At 44.2% G+C, this 6,321-nt stretch overlaps 1 long non-coding RNA gene across 1 annotated transcript; it reads right to left on the bottom strand.

Annotated features, from left to right (window-relative positions):
• Positions 1-493: 493 nt before the first annotated feature.
• On the bottom strand, positions 494-3,122 carry LOC125399421 (uncharacterized). The gene is made up of 2 exons (XR_007231680.3): positions 2,979-3,122; positions 494-846 (listed from the first exon to the last, which is right to left on the bottom strand). It is a non-coding gene; the product is annotated as an uncharacterized LOC125399421 (long non-coding RNA).
• Between the last annotated feature and the right edge of the window lie 3,199 nt (positions 3,123-6,321).

Below are 6,321 nucleotides of genomic sequence, written 5' to 3'. Positions count from 1 at the left end.
AATATTTTATGTGTATGGGTGTTGTACCTACATGCATGAATGTGCATTGTGTGTGTGTGTGTGTGTGTGTGTGTGTGTGCAGTGCCTACAGAGACCAGAAGAGGGCATCATTCCTTGAAGCTGGATCTACAGACAGTTGTGAGCAGCCTCATGAGTGCTGGGGATTGAACTCAGGCCCTTTAATAGAGTCAGTGCTCTTAACTGCTGATCCATTTTTTTAGCCCCTATTTATAGATTCTTAATTCCATAATATATCATTATTATTGTAGTTAAAATTAAATGTTGCAAAATGGGAAATGTATGCAGGATACTGAAAAATGCATGCCACTTGTTATGGTAAACTAACATAATACACACACTCACATATAGAAGGCACTATATTAAAATAAACATATTAATAGTATATTCATACAATGTGTATTTCCACTGTGGGCAAGGGAAATTTGATAAAAAGAGACACAGAGGATAGCAGCGAATAAGGTTAATGGCTTGCTTTGTGTTTTTAACTCAAGTTTATTTCAACTGGGTGTACACAGAACTGATACAATGAAGTTCTATGACATGTAGCCAGGCCACCCGTCACTGTAGAGGGAAGACCAACTAGGGTGCAAGAGGGAATCAGAGGAAGCAGGGAAGGAGTCAGGTAGCAGACAAGCTTGTTTGCCAAGCCCTTGAGTGCAGATGTCCGACAGGAGAAGACGGTGAAACACGTGGCTGGTCTAGAAGCTTCTGGGACATGATGCAGGGCGGAGAAGCAGGCGAAGGTCAAGTTTCCACACTACTCATGCTTATGACCTTCTGTGTGGTTAGTGATGTCCGAAGATTGAGGAAGGAACCCATGGAGGGCTGGAAAACATGTGTACATGGTTACATGCCTGTAGGATGAACGCTACCTGGCATCTTGCATTGTAAATTCTATGATACATTATACATTAAATTGCCTTACACTATTCTACATGGTTGACCTTAAAACCCTTGTCTATGTATTGGCATGGTGTATGCAAATCTCACGCTTCTTAGCCTGTCTACCTCAGGTCGCCCACCCGCTTTGTTACAGAGGAACTTTTGGTTCTTTGTTGATTGGTACTCAAGGCAATGTGTCCATTTTATGTAAATGTTCTTTAAATTCCAATCAACTTTCCTATTTTAGCATGGAGTTATTTATTCCAAAGTACTTACATGTTACAGGATGGGGACTTGCCCTAAGGAATACCAATATGCTTACCCAATCATTTTAAGCTTAAAAAATGAAAGTTATATAGCCTTGAAAATAGCTGCCCAGGGATTGGCTACTTGCCAGAAATGTATCCAGGCTTTAGCCCTTACCAGGACTTTAACCAGTGAATGAAGCAGGATTGTGTGTAGGCTGGGTGGCCTGCTGATAGATCTCCTCACCTCCTTTCCATGTGCTAACAGAAATAAGGGGATTAAACTGCAGGAAACAGGGAGCAATACAAGTCACCATTTCTTTAACATTTAAAAAAATATATATACACAATAGTGCTGATCTTCATATTTCGTTTGCCATAGTATTAAAGCTCCAAGCTGAGCTTCAGAATTGGGCTCTATTTCTTTATTCCCAATACCACCATTGAGTAGCTGAGTCAGAGTACAATAAGCTGGAAAGTACCCATGAGTCCTTTCCATTGAGGGTAGTCTATGAACTATAATCATTATCTCATTGCAAACCTCCCAGCAACTGGGACTGAGAGGTTAAGTGACTTACTTGAGACCACATAGCTAAGAAGGAGGAGAGCAGACTGTGCTGCCAAGGCCTGCGACACCTGCTCTGGGACGGTTCTAATTACCATTCCGCTGCGGAGAAGCTGTGACCGTCACAGAGCACATCTGTCACAGCTTTCCACCTTCTCATGCTTTCCTGAAAGAACTTGCTGTCACCCACATGCTGACATGGTGTGTAAAGACAGCAGAGCTAGTCACTCATTCATTCAGTCATTCATTCATTCATCCCTTATCCACTCACTCAACAGGTACTCATCAATTCATAATCATTGTCTATGTACTGTGTTCTGAAAATCCCAGTCTAGTGAGATAGGGGGAAAACCAAGCAGCATGATGGGGTGTGTGTTGGAGAGAAGTTCGGAGTGTCAGGTGTTCTGTCTGATAACGGCTCTTGGAGGATGGCATATGGGAGATTTACTGATGATTCAGTGGGGGAATTTATAAGTAACAAGGTACCAGAGAGGGTTGATTGCTATAAGGGTAGCCATTAGCTAGCTCTAAAAGACTCCCTGACACTCTCCACGTATCTCTCTTCAAGTAACATTGTGGTCCAAACGTATAAGATTCTTCTTGGGGTACAAATGTGTAGCCAAGCTTTATTTACCAAAGTCAATGCCCATCAGTCAAGATATACCAGGTTTGTGTTGTAACAAAGAACTCCTAAGTGTCAGATAAACTTCGGCATCATGGAAGTTTATCTCACGTGAACTGCCCAGGAATTCCACTCACTGAAGTCACTCCAGGAGGGAGACTGAGGTCAGTCCATCTGTACACACTCTTTCCCGGTTCCCAAAGGTGCGCGGTGGCGGTGGGGAGGGGAGATAAGAAAACATATATCCTTTCTCAAAGGCTTTCACCTATAAGTCGCATGCCACATTTCTACTCATGCTTAATCTGCCAAAGCAAATCAAACGTACACGCTGTTGCACAAACATTTCATGAGGAAACATGAAATAATAAATAAATAAACCAGATAAGGTACCTATGACAGAAACAAAGAAGCCATCATACCCAAGTATAGCTTGGTGTACCAATCAATGAGCGTTATGGTATTGGAATGTGGGCAGCTGCACCACCAAGGAATATTCCCCCATATCTGTTAACTGTCTATAAACCTTTGGAGAGTGATCGAACCTCATGTACCCTCTGCCTTAAGGCCCCTAGGCCAGGCTGACTCTTGTGCAGGTCTTCTGTAGGTACACACAGCTACTGAGAGGGCAATGGGCATGTCATACCAGAAGGATAGCAGTCCACAGCATGTACCCAACTGCTAAAACATCAGGGAAATGTGCTGGAAAAGGCAAGAGTCTCAGAAGATCTGGGAACATTCCCAAGTTGGCAGTGTTTTGTGAGTCCCCAGCAGAGACCTCATCACTTAGGTTTCCACACTAGATTCCAAGGTTCCGGAGAACAAAGACTGTCCCTTGACATCTCTGCGTTCCAAAAGCCTAGTACAGTGCCTGGCATGAAACAGATTCTCAAAAGATACCCTCAGATGAACTAATAAGTGGGAAGATGGAGATTTCCTGGAAGAATTCTTCCCCTGGGTAGCCCGTACACACCTAGTTATCTTTTATATTTTAAAATTAAACTTGTCATCTAAAGTTCCTAGAAGACCGCTTTGATGTTCTAGTATAGTTTGAAAGACACTCTGAAGGCCTGTCCGGGTCTACCAGAGGCACAAATTGATGAGACAGTATCTCGAGTTTTACTGATGAAGTTTGGGAATTACAGCTAGCACAGCGCCTTGTGTGTCAGTCTAACAGAGAGGACTGGGGAAGGTGAGCAAGCAAGCAGGCAGCTTCCAAATGTGGGATGTGACGATTACAGCGAGGCCAGAAGGATGCAGATGATCCTTCTCCTAATGTGGATGCGAGGCAGTGGCTACATCTGTCAGGGCCTGGCCTCTGGCTGTGCTCAAACACGTGCTCTTAGGAGGGGCCGCAGAACGGGATAGTCGGTTCTTTGAGGAAGCGCTGCCGGTGTCAAGCTTGTGTACCTGGAGTAAAGGCTGTGGTGTCAAATGATATAGCTCCAATTTCAAAAGACAGCTAAGTCACTCGAAGGGCTGTTGGAGCATTACAGCCTCAGAAGTTGCCAGAACCAGATGGACACCAAAGAGGCTGTTAACTGATATGGGGCTCATTTATTGCTGCCCTTCATGGTCCAACATCTGGCAACCATCTCTATTTTACTGTGCTACGGTAGATACAAAGATTAGCACAGGACTACAAAGAACGTACGAAGAGACTAACGAGGACCTGAGGTCTGAGAAGGAGCAGTCTTGGCTCAGGGTTGTGTGCGCTGGAGAACCGATGACGAGGTGCAGAAACTGAGGCAAAAGGGCTCCCTTTGGTGCTGTTCCAGGGGTTGGGGTCTTATTCCCCAAGACAAACAGGGCATGACATTTTCTGTTCTCTTTCTTTTTCCCTTTCTGCTTCAGGATTATTCTTTCAATTATAAAATCACTGTATTGGTGAAGAATTCACCAATAAAACTATCACACAGCTAGGTTTGGGTAGTCACTGAGACATTTGTCCATTACCAAGCTGAGTGTCTCAGTGAAGAACTGGAATGGCCATTCTGAAGCCATAGAACTTCGATTGGGGGTTACGCTTTCAGTATGAATTACATTTTTATGTATTTATACACTGCTACCCCCATAAAACTATGACAGAGCTGAAACTGGAGAAAACAATTAGCTTTATATCTTTTTATATGGTTTATATGCATCCTTATGGCTTTTTCTTTGTGAGGCGTTTGGGATCACATGAGTGGCTGGAAGGTGAGGCAGTCTGAGGTCATCCTTCACTGCTGTCATGGCCGGCTCCTGTGCTTTGGTACCGTCTTGGCGAACTGGCCACTGTTGACATGCGTGTCTGAATGTTTCAGGGTGATTTGGGGTGGTGCATGGCAACGTGTGTGTAATGAAAGGACTTTTCTTCTAACCACTTGTCCTGAGCTGGGTTCAGGGGGGAAGAACACTGGGGACACATCTCCCTGGGACAGAGCCCCTTGTTCTTCCTCCTGCAGGCTCAGCAAGGCCTGAGAGTCAGTCTCTTGCAGGGTTGTCCGTCCCTGTTCTTGACGATCAGAGTGTGACATGAGTTGAGCATTGGATCAGCAGTGTGTACTGAGGGGGTCACCCAACAAGTTCCGTATAATGCTAATTATGAAGGACTTTTTGAGCCAAAAAGTAACATTACTTTCTTTTTTTATTTATAAAAGTCTATTAATTTATAAAAGTTTCCATTTCCGCCCCTCCTCCCAACACCCTCCCACTACCCCCACTCCCTTTCCTCCTCCCTCTCCATCCCTAAGAGCAGTCAGGATTTCCTGCCCTGTGGGAAGTTCAAGTTCCTCCCCCCTCCCTCCATGTCCAGGAAGGTGAGCATCTAAACAGACTGGATCCCAAAAATCCAGTATATGCAGAGGAAACAAGTCCCAGTGTCATTGTCAATGGCTTTTCAGAAAGACCCCGTGCCAGCCACATTCAGAGAATCCAGCCACATTCAGAGAATCTGGTTGGATCACGTGCTCGCTCGTTCAGTCCCAGTCCAACTGGCCTTGGTGAACTCTCATTAGATCAGTCCCCTTGTATCAGTGGGTGAACGCACTCCTCATGGTCCTGCATTTCTTGTTCATGTTCTCCCTCCTTCTGCTCCTCATTTAGACCTTGGGGGCTCAGTCCAGTGCTCCAATGTGGGTCTCTGTCTCAATCTCCATCCATCAATGGGTGAAGGTTCCCTCTGGTCTTGCCTTCTTTGCTCACGTTCTCTTTCCTTCTGCTTCTCGTTTGGACCTAGGAAGTTAAGTCCAGTGTTCCAATGTGGGTCTCTGTCTCAATCTTTATCCATCGCCAGATGAAGGTTCTATGGTGATATGCAAAATATTCATCAGTATGACATTTAAGGTCATGCTCAACATCCTTAGCAATCAGGGAAATGCAAATCAAAACAACTATGAGATACCATTTTACACCGGTCAGATTAACTAAAGTCATAACATTACTTTCTTAATTTATGAGCCTTTAGAATCTTAGAATGCAATGAATATTTCCATTCTTGTGGAGACAAACAGCAATATGTGTAAACTGACTTGCTTTCACTGGACTCCTGGGTACAATAAAGACACCCCAAGTATTTTATGAATTTTGCACAAGACTTCTTTGGTTACTTTTTCTACAAAGTCAGAAAGCAATTTAGGCCTATCTATCATGTATGGTGTGTACATATCCCCTCTCTTTCCTCTTCTACTCCTTGCCCTCCCCCTTCTCTTCTTCCTCCTCTTCCTTTTTGTAAGCTACTACAAATATAAAGACCATTATTTGCTTAGGGATCATACAGACCTAAGCATGGGGCTTATTGGCCTGTTACTGCAGTTGGCTAGTATGTCCTTCACAGCACAAAATGGAAGACCATCTTGTCCTTACACCGACACCATAGTATTTGTTGAAGACTAAGTCAAGTGGAACCACATACGTTTATGACTCTCTACTGGGCCAGGCACACATTTATGAAGGTCAAGGTGATTTGATAGGAGAGCTGGCAACTCAAAAGCCCTTCCCCATCACTCTGG

Source organism: Myodes glareolus, chromosome 3 (genome assembly GCF_982192425.1).
Source record: "Myodes glareolus chromosome 3, mMyoGla1.1, whole genome shotgun sequence".
NCBI classification, from domain to species: Eukaryota; Metazoa; Chordata; class Mammalia; order Rodentia; family Cricetidae; genus Myodes; species Myodes glareolus.
This window is presented reverse-complemented; position numbering and strand designations above follow the sequence as displayed.